The sequence below is a fragment of the Taudactylus pleione genome, unplaced genomic scaffold (genome assembly GCF_031769625.1).
Source record: "Taudactylus pleione unplaced genomic scaffold, aTauple2 ptg001283l, whole genome shotgun sequence".
Taxonomy (NCBI): domain Eukaryota; kingdom Metazoa; phylum Chordata; class Amphibia; order Anura; family Myobatrachidae; genus Taudactylus; species Taudactylus pleione.
In genome coordinates, this window is record NW_028285683.1 from 1,542,021 (window position 1) to 1,559,820 (window position 17,800).

At 52.1% G+C, this 17,800-nt stretch overlaps 1 protein-coding gene across 1 annotated transcript in view; it reads left to right on the forward strand.

The window, feature by feature from the left end:
- Positions 1-17,800, forward strand: part of LOC148443397 (unconventional myosin-VIIa-like) — a gene marked incomplete at its 3' end in the record, with an annotated part of 418,660 nt that overhangs the window by 156,088 nt on the left and 244,772 nt on the right. The gene's annotated exons all lie outside the window — the stretch shown is intronic.

Consider the following 17,800-nt stretch of genomic DNA (forward strand, 5'->3'; position numbering starts at 1 on the left):
CTCTCCACCATGCGTCACTGCTGCCTGCAGACTCTCATTATTGTACCGCTCTCCACCATGCGTCACTGCTGCCTGCAGACACTCATTATTGTACCGCTCTCCAGCTCTCCACCATGTGTCACTGCTGCCTGCACACATTATTGTACCGCTCTCCAGCTCTCCACCATGCATCACTGCTGCCTGCAGACCCTCATTATTGTACCGCTCTCCACCATGCGTCACTGCTGCCTGCAGACTCTCATTATTGTACCGCTCTCCACCATGAGTCACTGCTGCCTGCAGACTCTAATTATTGTACCGCTCTCCACCATGCATCACTGCTGCCTGCAGACTCTCATTATTGTACCGCTCTCCACCATGCGTCACTGCTGCCTGCAGACACTCATTATTGTACCACTCTCCAGCTCTCCACCATGCGTCACTGCTGCCTGTAGACTCTCATTGTTGTACCGCTCTTCACCATGCGTCACTGCTGCCTGCAGACTCTCATTATTGTACCGCTCTCCACCATGCGTCACTGCTGCCTGCAGACTCTCATTATTGTACCGCTCTTCACCATGAGTCACTGCTGCCTGCAGGCTCTCATTATTGTACCGCTCTCCACCATGCGTCACTGCTGCCTGCAGACTCTCATTATTGTACCGCTCTCCACCATGCGTCACTGCTGCCTGCAGACACTCATTATTGTACCAGTCTCCAGCTCTCCACCATGCGTCACTGCTGCCTGCAGACACTCATTATTGTACCTCTCTCCACCATGCGTCACTGCTGCCTGCAGGCTCTCATTATTGTACCGCTCTCCACCATGCGTCACTGCTGCCTGCAGACTCTCATTATTGTACCGCTCTCCACCATGCGTCACTGCTGCCTGCAGACACTCATTATTGTACCAGTCTCCAGCTCTCCACCATGCGTCACTGCTGCCTGCAGACACTCATTATTGTACCGCTCTCCACCATGCGTCACTGCTGCCTGCAGACACTCATTATTGTACCACTCTCCAGCTCTCCACCATGCTTCACTGCTGCCTGCAGACACTCATTATTGTACCGCTCTCCACCATGCGTCACTGCTGCCTGCAGACACTCATTATTGTACAACTCTCCAGCTCTTCCCCATGCGTCACTGCTGCCTGCAGACACTCATTATTGTACTGCTCTCCCGCTCTCCACCATGCGTCACTGCTGTCTGCAGACTCTCATTATTGTACCACTCTCCAGCTCTCCACCATGCTTCACTGCTGCCTGCAGACACTCATTATTGTACCGCTCTCCTCCATGCTTCACTGCTGCCTGCAGACACTCATTATTGTACCGCTCTCCACCATGCGTCACTGCTGCCTGCAGACTCTCATTATTGTACAAGTCTCCAGCTCTCCGCCATGCGTCACTGCTGCCTGCAGACACTCATTATTGTACCTCTCTCCGCCATGCGTCACTGCTGCCTGCAGACACTCATTATTGTACCTCTCTCAGCCATGCGTCACTGCTGCCTGCAGACACTCATTATTGTACCTCTCTCCACCATGCGTCACTGCTGCCTGCAGACACTCATTATTGTACCACTCTCCAGCTCTCCACCATGCGTCACTGCTGCCTGCAGACACTCATTATTGTACCTCTCTCCACCATGCGTCACTGCTGCCTGCAGACACTCATTATTGTACCTCTATACAGCTCTCCACCATGCGTCACTGCTGCCTGCAGACTCTCATTATTGTACCGCTCTCCACCATTTGTCACTGCTGCCTGCAGACTCTCATTATTGTACCGCTCTCCGCCATGCGTCACTGCTGCCTGCAGACACTCATTATTGTACCTCTCTCCACCATGCTTCACTGCTGCCTGCAGACACTCATTATTGTACCACTCTCCAGCTCTCCACCATGCGTCACTGCTGCCTGCAGACACTCATTATTGTACCTCTCTCCACCATGCGTCACTGCTGCCTGCAGACACTCATTATTTTACCACTCTCCAGCTCTCCACCATGCTTCACTGCTGCCTGCATACACTCATTATTGTACCGCTCTCCACCATGCGTCACTGCTGCCTGCAGACTCTCATTATTGTACCACTCTCCAGCTCTCCACCATGCTTCACTGCTGCCTGCTGACACTCATTATTGTACCGCTCTCCACCATGCTTCACTGCTGCCTGCAGACTCTCATTATTGTACCACTCTCCAGCTCTCCACCATGTCACTGCTGCCTGCAGACTCTCATTATTGTACCACTCTCCAGCTCTCCGCCATGCGTCACTGCTGCCTGCAGACACTCATTATTGTACCACTCTCCAGCTCTCCACCATGTCACTGCTGTCTGAAGACTCTCATTATTGTACCGCTCTCCACCATGCGTCACTGCTGTCTGCAGACTCTCATTATTGTATCACTCTCCAGCTCTCCACCATGTCACTGCTGCCTGCAGACTCTCATTATTGTACCGCTCTCCACCATGCGTCACTGCTGCCTGCAGACAGTCATTATTGTACCACTATCCAACATGCGTCACTGCTGCCTGCAGACTCTCATTATTGTACCGCTCTCCGCGATGCGTCACTGCTGCCTGCAGACTCTCATTATTGTACCTCTCTCCACCATGCTTCACTGCTGCCTGCAGACACTCATTATTGTACCACTCTCCAGCTCTCCACCATGCGTCACTGCTGCCTGCAGACACTCATTATTGTACCTCTCTCCACCATGCGTCACTGCTGCCTGCAGACACTCATTATTTTACCACTCTCCAGCTCTCCACCATGCTTCACTGCTGCCTGCATACACTCATTATTGTACCTCTCTCCACCATGCGTCACTGCTGCCTGCAGACACTCATTATTGTACCTCTATACAGCTCTCCACCATGCGTCACTGCTGCCTGCAGACTCTCATTATTGTACCGCTCTCCACCATTTGTCACTGCTGCCTGCAGACTCTCATTATTGTACCGCTCTCCGCCATGCGTCACTGCTGCCTGCAGACACTCATTATTGTACCTCTCTCCACCATGCTTCACTGCTGCCTGCAGACACTCATTATTGTACCACTCTCCAGCTCTCCACCATGCGTCACTGCTGCCTGCAGACACTCATTATTGTACCTCTCTCCACCATGCGTCACTGCTGCCTGCAGACACTCATTATTTTACCACTCTCCAGCTCTCCACCATGCTTCACTGCTGCCTGCATACACTCATTATTGTACCGCTCTCCACCATGCGTCACTGCTGCCTGCAGACTCTCATTATTGTACCACTCTCCAGCTCTCCACCATGCTTCACTGCTGCCTGCTGACACTCATTATTGTACCGCTCTCCACCATGCTTCACTGCTGCCTGCAGACTCTCATTATTGTACCACTCTCCAGCTCTCCACCATGTCACTGCTGCCTGCAGACTCTCATTATTGTACCACTCTCCAGCTCTCCGCCATGCGTCACTGCTGCCTGCAGACACTCATTATTGTACCACTCTCCAGCTCTCCACCATGTCACTGCTGTCTGAAGACTCTCATTATTGTACCGCTCTCCACCATGCGTCACTGCTGTCTGCAGACTCTCATTATTGTATCACTCTCCAGCTCTCCACCATGTCACTGCTGCCTGCAGACTCTCATTATTGTACCGCTCTCCACCATGCGTCACTGCTGCCTGCAGACAGTCATTATTGTACCACTATCCAACATGCGTCACTGCTGCCTGCAGACTCTCATTATTGTACCGCTCTCCGCGATGCGTCACTGCTGCCTGCAGACTCTCATTATTGTACCGCTCTCCACCATGCGTCACTGCTGCCTGCAGACTCTCATTATTGTACCACTATCCACCATGCTTCACTGCTGCCTGCAGACACTCATTATTGTACCACTCTCCAGCTCTCCACCATGCGTCACTGCTGCCTGCAGACACTCATTATTGTACCTCTCTCCACCATGCATCACTGCTGCCTGCAGACACTCATTATTGTACCACTCTCCAGCTCTCCACCATGTCACTGCTGCCTGCAGACTCTCATTATTGTACCACTCTCCAGCTCTCCACCATGTCACTGCTGCCTGCAGACTCTCAATATTGTACCACTCTCCAGCTCTCCACCATGCGTCACTACTGCCTGCAGACTCTCATTTTTGTACCGCTCTCCACCATGCATCACTGCTGCCTGCAGACCCTCATTATTGTACCGCTCTCCACCATGCGTCACTGCTGCCTGTAGACACTCATTATTGTACCACTATCCAGCTCTCCACCATGCGTCACTGCTGCCTGCAGACTCTCATTATTGTACCGCTCTCCACCATGCATCACTTGTGCCTGCAGACCCTCATTATTGTACCGCTCTCCACCATGTGTCACTGCTGCCTGCAGACTCTCATTATTGTACCACTCTCCACCATGTGTCACTGCTGCCTGTAGACTCTCATTATTGTACCACTCTCCTGCTCTCCACCATGCGTCACTGCTGCCTGCAGACTCTCATTATTGTACCTCTCTCCACCATGTGTCACTGCTACCTGCAGACACTCATTATTGTACCTCTCTCCACCATGTGTCAGTTACCTGCACACAATCATTATTGTACCGCTCTCCACCATGCTTCACTGCTGCCTGCAGACACTCATTATTGTACCACTCTCCAGCTCTCCACCATGTCACTGCTGCCTGCAGACTCTCATTATTGTTCCACTCTCCAGCTCTCCACCATGTCACTGCTGCCTGCAGACACTCATTATTGTACCGCTCTCCACCATGCTTCACTGCTGCCTGCAGACACTTATTATTGTACCACTCTCCAGCTCTCCACCATGCTTCACTGCTGCCTGCAGACACTCATTATTGTACCGCTCTCCACCATGCGTCACTGCTGCCTGCAGACTCTCATTATTGCACAACTCTCCAGCTCTCCACCATGTGTCACTGCTGCCTGCAGACACTCATTATTGTACCTCTCTCCACCATGCGTCACTGCTGCCTGCAGACTCTCATTATTGTACCGCTCTCCACCATGCTTCACTGCTGCCTGCAGACACTCATTATTGTACCACTCTCCAGCTCTCCACCATGTGTCACTGCTGCCTGCAGACACTCATTATTGTACATCTATCCAGCTCTCCACCATGCGTCACTGCTGCCTGCAGACTCTCATTATTGTACCGCTCTCCACCATGCGTCACTGCTGCCTGCAGACTCTCATTATTGTACCGCTCTCCAGCTCTCCACCATGAGTCACTGCTGCCTGCAGACTCTCATTATTGTACCGCTCTCCACCATGCGTCACTGCTGCCTGCAGACTCTCATTATTGTACCGCTCTCCACCATGAGTCACTGCTGCCTGCAGACTCTCATTATTGTACCGCTCTCCACCATGCGTCACTGCTGCCTGCAGACACTCATTATTGTACCACTCTCCAGCTCTCCACCATGCTTCACTGCTGCCTGCACGCACTCATTATTGTACCACTCTCCTGCTGTCCACCATGCTTCACTGCTGCCTGCAGACACTCATTATTGTACCACTCTCCAGCTCTCCACCATGCTTCACTGCTGCCTGCAGACACTCATTATTGTACCGCTCTCCACCATGCGTCACTGCTGCCTGCAGACTCTCATTATTGTACCGCTTTCCACCATGCGTCACTGCTGCCTGCAGACTCTCATTATTGTACCGCTCTCCACCATGCGTCACTGCTGCCTGCAGACTTTCATTATTGTACCGCTCTCCACCATGCGTCACTACTGCCTGCAGACTCTCATTATTGTACCGCTCTCCACCATGCGTCACTGCTGCCTGCAGACTCTCATTATTGTACAGCTCTCCACCATGAGTCACTGCTGCCTGCAGACTCTCATTATTGTACCGCTCTCCACCATGCGTCACTGCTGCCTGCAGACACTCATTATTGTACCACTCTCCAGCTCTCCACCATGCTTCACTGCTGCCTGCACGCACTCATTATTGTACCACTCTCCTGCTGTCCACCATGCTTCACTGCTGCCTGCAGACACTCATTATTGTACCACTCTCCAGCTCTCCACCATGCTTCACTGCTGCCTGCAGACACTCATTATTGTACCGCTCTCCACCATGCGTCACTGCTGCCTGCAGACTCTCATTATTGCACAACTCTCCAGCTCTCCGCCATGCGTCACTGCTGCCTGCAGACACTCATTATTGTACCTCTCTCCACCATGCGTCACTGCTGCCTGCAGACACTCATTATTGTACCACTCTCCAGCTCTCCACCATGCGTCACTGCTGCCTGCAGACACTCATTATTGTACCTCTCTCCTCCATGCGTCACTGCTGCCTGCAGACACTCATTATTGTACCTCTATACAGCTCTCCACCATGCGTCACTGCTGCCTGCAGACTCTCATTATTGTACCGCTCTCCACCATGCGTCACTGCTGCCTGCAGACTGTCATTATTGTACCGCTCTCCACCATGTGTCACTGCTGCCTGCAGACTCTCATTATTGTACCGCTCTCCGCCATGCTTCACTGCTGCCTGCAGACACTCATTATTGTACCACTCTCCAGCTCTCCACCATGCATCACTGCTGCCTGCAGACTCTCATTATTGTACCGCTCTCCACCATGAGTCACTGCTGCCTGCAGACTCTCATTATTGTACCGCTTTCCACCATGCGTCACTGCTGCCTGCAGACTCTCATTATTGTACCGCTCTCCACCATGCGTCACTGCTGCCTGCAGACTTTCATTATTGTACCGCTCTCCACCATGCGTCACTACTGCCTGCAGACTCTCATTATTGTACCGCTCTCCACCATGCGTCACTGCTGCCTGCAGACTTTCATTATTGTACCGCTCTCCACCATGCGTCACTGCTGCCTGCAGACTCTCATTATTGTACCTCTCTCCACCATGCTTCACTGCTGCCTGCAGACACTCATTATTGTACCACTATCCAGCTCTCCACCATGCGTCACTGCTGCCTGCAGACACTCATTATTGTACCTCTCTCCACCATGCGTCACTGCTGCCTGCAGACACTCATTATTGTACCACTCTCCAGCTCTCCACCATGTGTCTCTGCTGCCTGCAGACACTCATTATTGTACCGCTCTCCACCATGCGTCACTGCTGCCTGCAGACTCTCATTATTGTACCGCTCTCCACCATGAGTCACTGCTGCCTGCAGACACTCATTATTGTACCTCTATACAGCTCTCCACCATGCGTCACTGCTGCCTGCAGACTCTCATTATTGTACCGCTCTCCACCATGCGTCACTGCTGCCTGCAGACTCTCATTATTGTACCGCTCTCCACCATGTGTCACTGCTGCCTGCAGACTCTCATTATTGTACCGCTCTCCGCCATGCGTCACTGCTGCCTGCAGACACTCATTATTGTACCTCTCTCCACCATGCTTCACTGCTGCCTGCAGACACTCATTATTGTACCTCTCTCCACCATGCTTCACTGCTGCCTCCAGACACTCATTATTGTACCTCTCTCCACCATGTGACAGTTACCTGCACACACTCATTATTGTACATCTCTCCACCATCTGTCACTGTTACCTGCACACACTCATTATAGTACCTCTCTCCACCATGCTTCACTGCTGCCTGCAGACTCTCATTATTGTACCGCTCTCCACCATGAGTCACTGCTGCCTGCAGACTCTCATTATTGTACCGCTCTCCACTATGCGTCACTGCTGCCTGCAGACTCTCATTATTGTACCGCTCTCCACCATGTGTCACTGCTGTCTGCAGACACTCATTATTGTACCGCTCTCCACCATGCGTCACTGCTGCCTGCAGACTCTCATTATTGTACCGCTCTCCACCATGCGTCACTGCTGCCTGCAGACACTCATTATTGTACCACTCTCCAGCTCTCCACCATGCGTCACTGCTGCCTGCAGACACTCATTATTGTACCTCTCTCCACCATGCGTCACTGCTGCCTGCAGACACTCATTATTGTACCACTATCCAGCTCTCCACCATGCGTCACTGCTGCCTGCAGACTCTCATTATTGTACCGCTCTCCACCATGCGTCACTGCTGCCTGCAGACTCTCATTATTGTACCGCTCTCCACCATGAGTCACTGCTGCCTGCAGACTCTCATTATTGTACCGCTCTTCACCATGCGTCACTGCTGCCTGCAGACTCTCATTATTGTACCACTCTCCACCATGCGTCTTTGCTGCCTGCAGACTCTCATTATTGTACCACTCTCCATCTCTCCACCATGCTTCACTGCTGCCTGCAGACACTCATTATTGTACCGCTCTCCACCATGCGTCACTGCTGCCTGCAGACACTCATTATTGTACAACTCTCCAGCTCTCCGCCATGCGTCACTGCTGCCTGCAGACACTCATTATTGTACTGCTCTCCCGCTCTCCACCATGCGTCACTGCTGTCTGCAGACTCTCATTATTGTACCACTCTCCAGCTCTCCACCATGCTTCACTGCTGCCTGCAGACACTCATTATTGTACCACTCTCCACCATGCTTCACTGCTGCCTGCAGACACTCATTATTGTACCTCTCTCCGCCATGCGTCACTGCTGCCTGCAGACACTCATTATTGTACCTCTCTCCACCATGCATCACTGCTGCCTGCAGACACTCATTATTGTACCACTCTCCAGCTCTCCACCATGCGTCACTGCTGCCTGCAGACACTCATTATTGTACCTCTCTCCACTATGCGTCACTGCTGCCTGCAGACACTCATTATTGTACCTCTATACAGCTCTCCACCATGCGTCACTGCTGCCTGCAGACTCTCATTATTGTACCGCTCTCCACCATGCGTCACTGCTGCCTGCAGACTCTCATTATTGTACCGCTCTCCACCATGTGTCACTGCTGCCTGCAGACTCTCATTATTGTAACGCTCTCCGCCATGCGTCACTGCTGCCTGCAGACACTCATTATTGTACCTCTCTCCACCATGCTTCACTGCTGCCTGCAGACACTCATTATTGTACCACTCTCCAGCTCTCCACCATGCGTCACTGCTGCCTGCAGTCACTCATTATTGTACCTCTCTCCACCATGCGTCACTGCTGCCTGCAGACACTCATTATTGTACCACTCTCCAGCTCTCCACCATGCTTCACTGCTGCCTGCAGACACTCATTATTGTACCGCTCTCCACCATGCTTCACTGCTGCCTGCAGACTCTCATTATTGTACCACTCTCCAGCTCTCCACCATGCTTCACTTCTGCCTGCAGACACTCATTATTGTACCGCTCTCCACCATGCTTCACTGCTGCCTGCAGACACTCATTATTGTACCGCTCTCCACCATGCTTCACTGCTGCCTGCAGACTCTCATTATTGTACCACTCTCCTGCTCTCCACCATGCGTCACTGCTGCCTGCAGACACTCATTATTGTACCACTCTCCAGCTCTACACCATGTCACTGCTGTCTGAAGACTCTCATTATTGTACCGCTCTCCACCATGCGTCACTGCTGTCTGCAGACTCTCATTATTGTATCACTCTCCAGCTCTCCACCATGTCACTGCTGCCTGCAGACTCTCATTTTTGTACCGCTCTCCACCATGCGTCACTGCTGCCTGCAGACCCTCATTATTGTACCACTATCCACCATGCTTCACTGCTGCCTGCAGACACTCATTATTGTACCACTCTGCAGCTCTCCACCATGTCACTGCTGCCTGCAGACTCTCATTATTGTACCGCTCTCCACCATGCGTCACTGCTGCCTGCAGACTCTCATTATTGTACCACTCTCCATCTCTCCACCATGCTTTACTGCTGCCTGCAGACACTCATTATTGTACCGCTCTCCACCATGCGTCACTGCTGCCTGCAGACACTCATTATTGTACAACTCTCCAGCTCTCCGCCATGCGTCACTGCTGCCTGCAGACACTCATTAATGTACTGCTCTCCCGCTCTCCACCATGCTTCACTGCTGTCTGCAGACTCTCATTATTGTACCACTCTCCAGCTCTCCACCATGCTTCACTGCTGCCTGCAGACACTCATTATTGTACCGCTCTCCACCATGCTTCACTGCTGCCTGCAGACACTCATTATTGTACCACTGTCCACCATGCGTAACTGCTGCCTGCAGACTCTCATTATTGTACAACTCTCCAGCTCTCCGCCATGCGTCACTGCTGCCTGCAGACACTCATTATTGTACCTCTCTCCGCCATGCGTCACTGCTGCCTGCTGACACTCATTATTGTACCTCTCTCCACCATGCGTCACTGCTGCCTGCAGACACTCATTATTGTACCACTCTCCAGCTCTCCACCATGCGTCACTGCTGCCTGCAGACTCTCATTATTGTACCGCTCTCCACCATGCGTCACTGCTGCCTGCAGACTCTCATTATTGTACCGCTCTCCACCATGTGTCACTGCTGCCTGCAGACTCTCATTATTGTAACGCTCTCCGCCATGCGTCACTGCTGCCTGCAGACACTCATTATTGTACCTCTCTCCACCATGTTTCACTGCTGCCTGCAGACACTCATTATTGTACCACTCTCCAGCTCTCCACCATGCTTCACTGCTGCCTGCAGTCACTCATTATTGTACCTCTCTCCACCATGCGTCACTGCTGCCTGCAGACACTCATTATTGTACCACTCTTCAGCTCTCCACCATGCTTCACTGCTGCCTACAGACACTCATTATTGTACCGCTCTCCAGCTCTCCACCATGCTTCACTGCTGCCTGCAGACACTCATTATTGTATCGCTCTCCACCATGCTTCACTGCTGCCTGCAGACACTCATTATTGTACCGCTCTCCACCATGCTTCACTGCTGCCTGCAGACTCTCATTATTGTACCACTCTCCTGCTCTCCTCCATGCGTCACTGCTGCCTGCAGACACTCATTATTGTACCACTCTCCAGCTCTCCACCATGTCACTGCTGCCTGCAGACTCTCATTATTGTACCACTCTCCAGCTCAGCCATGCGTCACTGCTGCCTGCAGACACTCATTATTGTACCACTCTCCAGCTCTCCACCATGTCACTGCTGTCTGAAGACTCTCAATATTGTACCGCTCTCCACCATGCGTCACTGCTGTCTGTAGACTCTCATTATTGTATCACTCTCCAGCTCTCCACCATGTCACTGCTGCCTGCAGACTCTCATTTTTGTACCGCTCTCCACCATGCGTCACTGCTGCCTGCAGACAGTCATTATTGTACCACTATCCACCATGCGTCACTGCTGCCTGCAGACTCTTATTATTGTACCGCTCTCCGCAATGCGTCACTGCTGCCTGCAGACTCTCATTATTGTACCACTCTCCACCATGCGTCACTGCTGCCTGCAGACACTCATTATTGTACCACTATCCACCATGCTTCTCTGCTGCCTGCAGACACTCATTATTGTACCACTCTCCAGCTCTCCACCATGCGTCACTGCTGCCTGCAGACACTCATTATTGTACCTCTCTCCACCATGCATCACTGCTGACTGCAGACACTCATTATTGTACCACTCTGCAGCTCTCCACCATGTCACTGCTGCCTGCAGACTCTCAATATTGTACCACTCTCCAGCTCTCCACCATGTCACTGCTGCCTGCAGACTCTCAATATTGTACCACTCTCCAGCTCTCCACCATGCGTCACTGCTGCCTGCAGACTCTCATTATTGTACCGCTCTCCACCATGCATCACTGCTGCCTGCAGATCCTCATTATTGTACCGCTCTCCACCATGCGTCACTGCTGCCTGTAGACACTCATTATTGTACCACTATCCAGCTCTCCACCATGCGTCACTGCTGCCTGCAGACTCTCATTATTGTACCGCTCTCCACCATGCATCACTGCTGCCTGCAGACCCTCATTATTGTACCGCTCTCCACCATGTGTCACTGCTGCCTGCAGACTCTCATTATTGTACCACTCTCCTGCTCTCCACCATGCGTCACTGCTGCCTGCAGACTCTCATTATTGTACCTCTCTCCACCATGTGTCACTGCTACCTGCAGACACTCATTATTGTACCTCTCTCCACCATGTGTCAGTTACCTGCACACACTCATTATTGTACCGCTCTCCACCATGCTTCACTGCTGCCTGCAGACACTCATTATTGTACCACTCTCCACCATGCATCACTGCTGCCTGCAGACTCTCATTATTGTACCTCTCTCCACCATGCTTCACTGCTGCCTGCAGACACTCATTATTGTACCACTATCCAGCTCTCCACCATGCGTCACTGCTGCCTGCAGACACTCATTATTGTACCTCTCTCCACCATGCATCACTGCTGACTGCAGACACTCATTATTGTACCACTCTGCAGCTCTCCACCATGTCACTGCTGCCTGCAGACTCTCAATATTGTACCACTCTCCAGCTCTCCACCATGTCACTGCTGCCTGCAGACTCTCAATATTGTACCACTCTCCAGCTCTCCACCATGCGTCACTGCTGCCTGCAGACTCTCATTATTGTACCGCTCTCCACCATGCATCACTGCTGCCTGCAGACCCTCATTATTGTACCGCTCTCCACCATGCGTCACTGCTGCCTGTAGACACTCATTATTGTACCACTATCCAGCTCTCCACCATGCGTCACTGCTGCCTGCAGACTCTCATTATTGTATCGCTCTCCACCATGCATCACTGCTGCCTGCAGACCCTCATTATTGTACCGCTCTCCACCATGTGTCACTGCTGCCTGCAGACTCTCATTATTGTACCACTCTCCTGCTCTCCACCATGCGTCACTGCTGCCTGCAGACTCTCATTATTCTACCTCTCTCCACCATGCGTCACTGCTGCCTGCAGACTCTCATTATTGTACCGCTCTCCACCATGCTTCACTGCTGCCTGCAGACTCTCATTATTGTACCGCTCTCCGCCATGCGTCACTGCTGCCTGCAGACTCTCATTATTGTACCGCTCTCCGCCATGCGTCACTGCTGCCTGCAGACTCTCATTATTGTACCGCTCTCCACCATGCATCACTGCTGCCTGCAGACCCTCATTATTGTACCGCTCTCCACCATGCGTCACTGCTGCCTGCAGACACTCATTATTGTACCACTCTCCAGCTCTCCACCATGTCACTGCTGCCTGCAGACTCTCATTATTGTACCACTCTCCAGCTCTCCTCCATGTCACTGCTGCCTGCAGACACTCATTATTGTACCGCTCTCCACCATGCTTCACTGCTGCCTGCAGACACTTATTATTGTACCACTCTCCAGCTCTCCACCATGCGTCACTGCTGCCTGCAGACACTCATTATTGTACCTCTCTCCACCATGCGTCACTGCTGCCTGCAGACACTCATTATTGTACCACTATCCAGCTCTCCACCATGCGTCACTGCTGCCTGCAGACTCTCATTATTGTACCGCTCTCCACCATGCGTCACTGCTGCCTGCAGACTCTCATTATTGTACCGCTCTCCACCATGAGTCACTGCTGCCTGCAGACTCTCATTATTGTACCGCTCTTCACCATGCGTCACTGCTGCCTGCAGACTCTCATTATTGTACCGCTCTCCATCTCTCCACCATGCTTCACTGCTGCCTGCAGACACTCATTATTGTACCGCTCTCCACCATGCGTCACTGCTGCCTGCAGACACTCATTATTGCACAACTCTCCAGCTCTCCGCCATGCGTCACTGCTGCCTGCAGACACTCATTATTGTACTGCTCTCCCGCTCTCCACCACGCGTCACTGCTGTCTGCAGACTCTCATTATTGTACCACTCTCCAGCTCTCCACCATGCTTCACTGCTGCCTGCAGACACTCATTATTGTACCGCTCTCCACCATGCTTCACTGCTGCCTGCAGACACTCATTATTGTACCACTCTCCACCATGCGTCACTGCTGCCTGCAGACTCTCATTATTGTACAACTCTCCAGCTCTCCGCCATGCGTCACTGCTGTCTGCAGACACTCATTATTGTACCTCTCTCCGCCATGCGTCACTGCTGCCTGCAGACACTCATTATTGTACCTCTCTCCGCCATGCGTCACTGCTGCCTGCAGACACTCATTATTGTACCTCTCTCCGCCATGCGTCACTGCTGCCTGCAGACACTCATTATTGCACAACTCTCCACCATGCGTCACTGCTGCCTGCAGACACTCATTATTGCACAACTCTCCAGCTCTCCGCCATGCGTCACTGCTGCCTGCAGACACTCATTATTGTACTGCTCTCCCGCTCTCCACCATGCGTCACTGCTGTCTGCAGACTCTCATTATTGTACCACTCTCCAGCTCTCCACCATGCTTCACTGCTGCCTGCAGACACTCATTATTGTACCGCTCTCCACCATGCTTCACTGCTGCCTGCAGACACTCATTATTGTACTACTATCCACCATGCGTCACTGCTGCCTGCAGACTCTCATTATTGTACCGCTCTCCGCAATGCGTCACTGCTGCCTGCAGACTCTCATTATTGTACCGCTTTCCACCATGCGTCACTGCTGCCTGCAGACACTCATTATTGTACCACTATCCACCATGCTTCACTGCTGCCTGCAGACACTCATTATTGTACCACTCTCCAGCTCTCCACCATGCGTCACTGCTGCCTGCAGACACTCATTATTGTACCTCTCTCCACCATGCATCACTGCTGACTGCAGACACTCATAATTGTACCACTCTCCAGCTCTCCACCATGTCACTGCTGCCTGCAGACTCTCAATATTGTACCACTCTCCAGCTCTCCACCATGCGTCACTGCTGCCTGCAGACTCTCATTATTGTACCGCTCTCCACCATGCATCACTGCTGCCTGCAGACCCTCATTATTGTACCGCTCTCCACCATGCGTCACTGCTGCCTGTAGACACTCATTATTGTACCACTATCCAGCTCTCCACCATGCGTCACTGCTGCCTGCAGACTCTCATTATTGTACCTCTCTCCACCATGTGTCATTGCTACCTGCAGACACTCATTATTGTACCTCTCTCCACCATGTGTCAGTTACCTGCACACACTCATTATTGTACCGCTCTCCACCATGCTTCACTGCTGCCTGCAGACACTCATTATTGTACCACTCTCCAGCTCTCCACCATGTCACTGCTGCCTGCAGACTCTCATTATTGTACCACTCTCCAGCTCTCCACCATGTCACTGCTGCCTGCTGACACTCATTATTGTACCGCTCTCCACCATGCTTCACTGCTGCCTGCAGACACTCATTATTGTACCGCTCTCCACCATGCTTCACTGCTGCCTGCAGACACTCATTATTGTACCACTCTCCAGCTCTCCACCATGTGTCACTGCTGCCTGCAGACACTCATTATTGTACCTCTCTCCACCATGCGTCACTGCTGCCTGCAGACACTCATTATTGTACATCTAACCAGCTCTCCACCATGCGTCACTGCTGCCTGCAGACTCTCATTATTGTACCGCTCTCCACCATGCGTCACTGCTGCCTGCAGACTCTCATTATTGTACCGCTCTCCAGCTCTCCACCATGAGTCACTGCTTCCTGCAGACTCTCATTATTGTACCGCTCTCCACCATGCGTCACTGCTGCCTGCAGACACTCATTATTGTACCACTCTCCAGCTCTCCACCATGCTTCACTGCTGCCTGCACACACTCATTATTGTACCACTCTCCTGCTGTACACCATGCTTCACTGCTGCCTGCAGACACTCATTATTGTACCACTCTCCAGCTCTCCACCATGCTTCACTGCTGCCTGCAGACAATCATTATTGTACCGCTCTCCACCATGCGTCACTGCTGCCTGCAGACTCTCATTATTGTACCACTCTCCAGCTCTCCACCATGCGTCACTGCTGCCTGCAGACACTCATTATTGTACCTCTCTCCACCATGCGTCACTGCTGCCTGCAGACACTCATTATTGTACCTCTATACAGCTCTCCACCATGCGTCACTGCTGCCTGCAGACTCTCATTATTGTACCGCTCTCCACCATGCGTCACTGCTGCCTGCAGACTCTCATTATTGTACCGCTCTCCGCCATGCGTCACTGCTGCCTGCAGACTCTCATTATTGTACCGCTCTCCGCCATGCATCACTGCTGCCTGCAGACTCTCATTATTGTACCTCTCTCCACCATGCTTCACTGCTGCCTGCAGACACTCATTATTGTACCACTATCCAGCTCTCCACCATGCGTCACTGCTGCCTGCAGACACTCATTCTTGTACCTCTCTCCACCATGCGTCACTGCTGCCTGCAAACACTCATTATTGTACCTCTATACGGCTCTCCACCATGCGTCACTGCTGCCTGCAGACTCTCATTATTGTACCGCTCTCCACCATGCGTCACTGCTGCCTGCAGACTCTCATTATTGTACCGCTCTCCACCATGTGTCACTGCTGCCTGCAGACTCTCATTATTGTACCGCTCTCCGCCATGCGTCACTGCTGCCTGCAGACACTCATTATTGTACCTCTCTCCACCATGCTTCACTGCTGCCTGCAGACACTCATTATTGTACCTCTCTCCACCATGTGTCACTGTTACCTGCACACACTCATTATTGTACCTCTCTCCACCATGTGTCATTGTTACCTGCACACACTCATTATTGTACCTCTCTCCACCATGTGTCACTGTTACCTGCACACACTCATTATTGTACCTCTCTCCACCATGTGTCACTGTTACCTGCACACACTCATTATTGTACCTCTCTCCACCATGTGTCACTGCTGCCTGCACACATTATTGTACCGCTCTCCACCATGCATCACTGCTGCCTGCAGACCCTCATTATTGTACCACTCTCCAGCTCTCCACCATGTGTCACTGCTGCCTGCACACATAATTGTACCGCTCTCCAGCTCTCCACCATGCGTCACTGCTGCCTGCAGACTCTCATTGTACCACTCTCCAGCTCTCCACCATGTCACTGCTGCCTGCAGACTCTCATTATTGTACCACTCTCCAGCTCTCCACCATGTCACTGCTGCCTGCAGACTCTCATTATTGTACCACTCTCCTGCTCTCCACCATGTCACTGCTGCCTGCAGACTCTCATTATTGTACCACTCTCCTGCTCTCCACCATGCGTCACTGCTGCCTGCAGTCTCTCATTATTGTACCGCTCTCCACCATGCATCACTGCTGCCTGTAGACACTCATTATTGTACCACTCTCCAGCTCTCCACCATGCTTCACTGCTGCCTGCAGACACTCATTATTGTACCGCTCTCCACCATGCTTCACTGCTGCCTGCAGACTCCCATTATTGTACCGCTCTCCACCATGCTTCACTGCTGCCTGCAGACACTCATTATTGTACCACTCTCCAGCTCTCCACCATGTCACTACTGCCTGCAGACTCTCATTATTGTACCACTCTCCAGCTCTCCACCATGCGTCACTGCTGCCTGCAGACACTCATTATTGTACCTCTCTCCACCATGTGTCACTGCTGCCTGCAGACTCTCATTATTGTACCGCTCTCCACCATGCGTCACTGCTGCCTGCAGACTCTCATTATTGTACCGCTCTCCACCTTGAGTCACTGCTGCCTGCAGACTCTCATTATTGTACCGCTCTCCACCATGCGTCCCTGCTGCCTGCAGACTCTCATTATTGTACCGCTCTCCACCATGCGTCACTGCTGCCTGCAGACTCTCATTATTGTACCGCTCTCCAGCTCTCCACCATGCTTCACTGCTGCCTGCAGACACTCATTATTGTACCGCTCTGTACCATGCGTCACTGCTGCCTGCAGACTCTCATTATTGTACAACTCTCCAGCTCTCCGCCATGCGTCACTGCTGCCTGCAGACACTCATTATTGTACTGCTC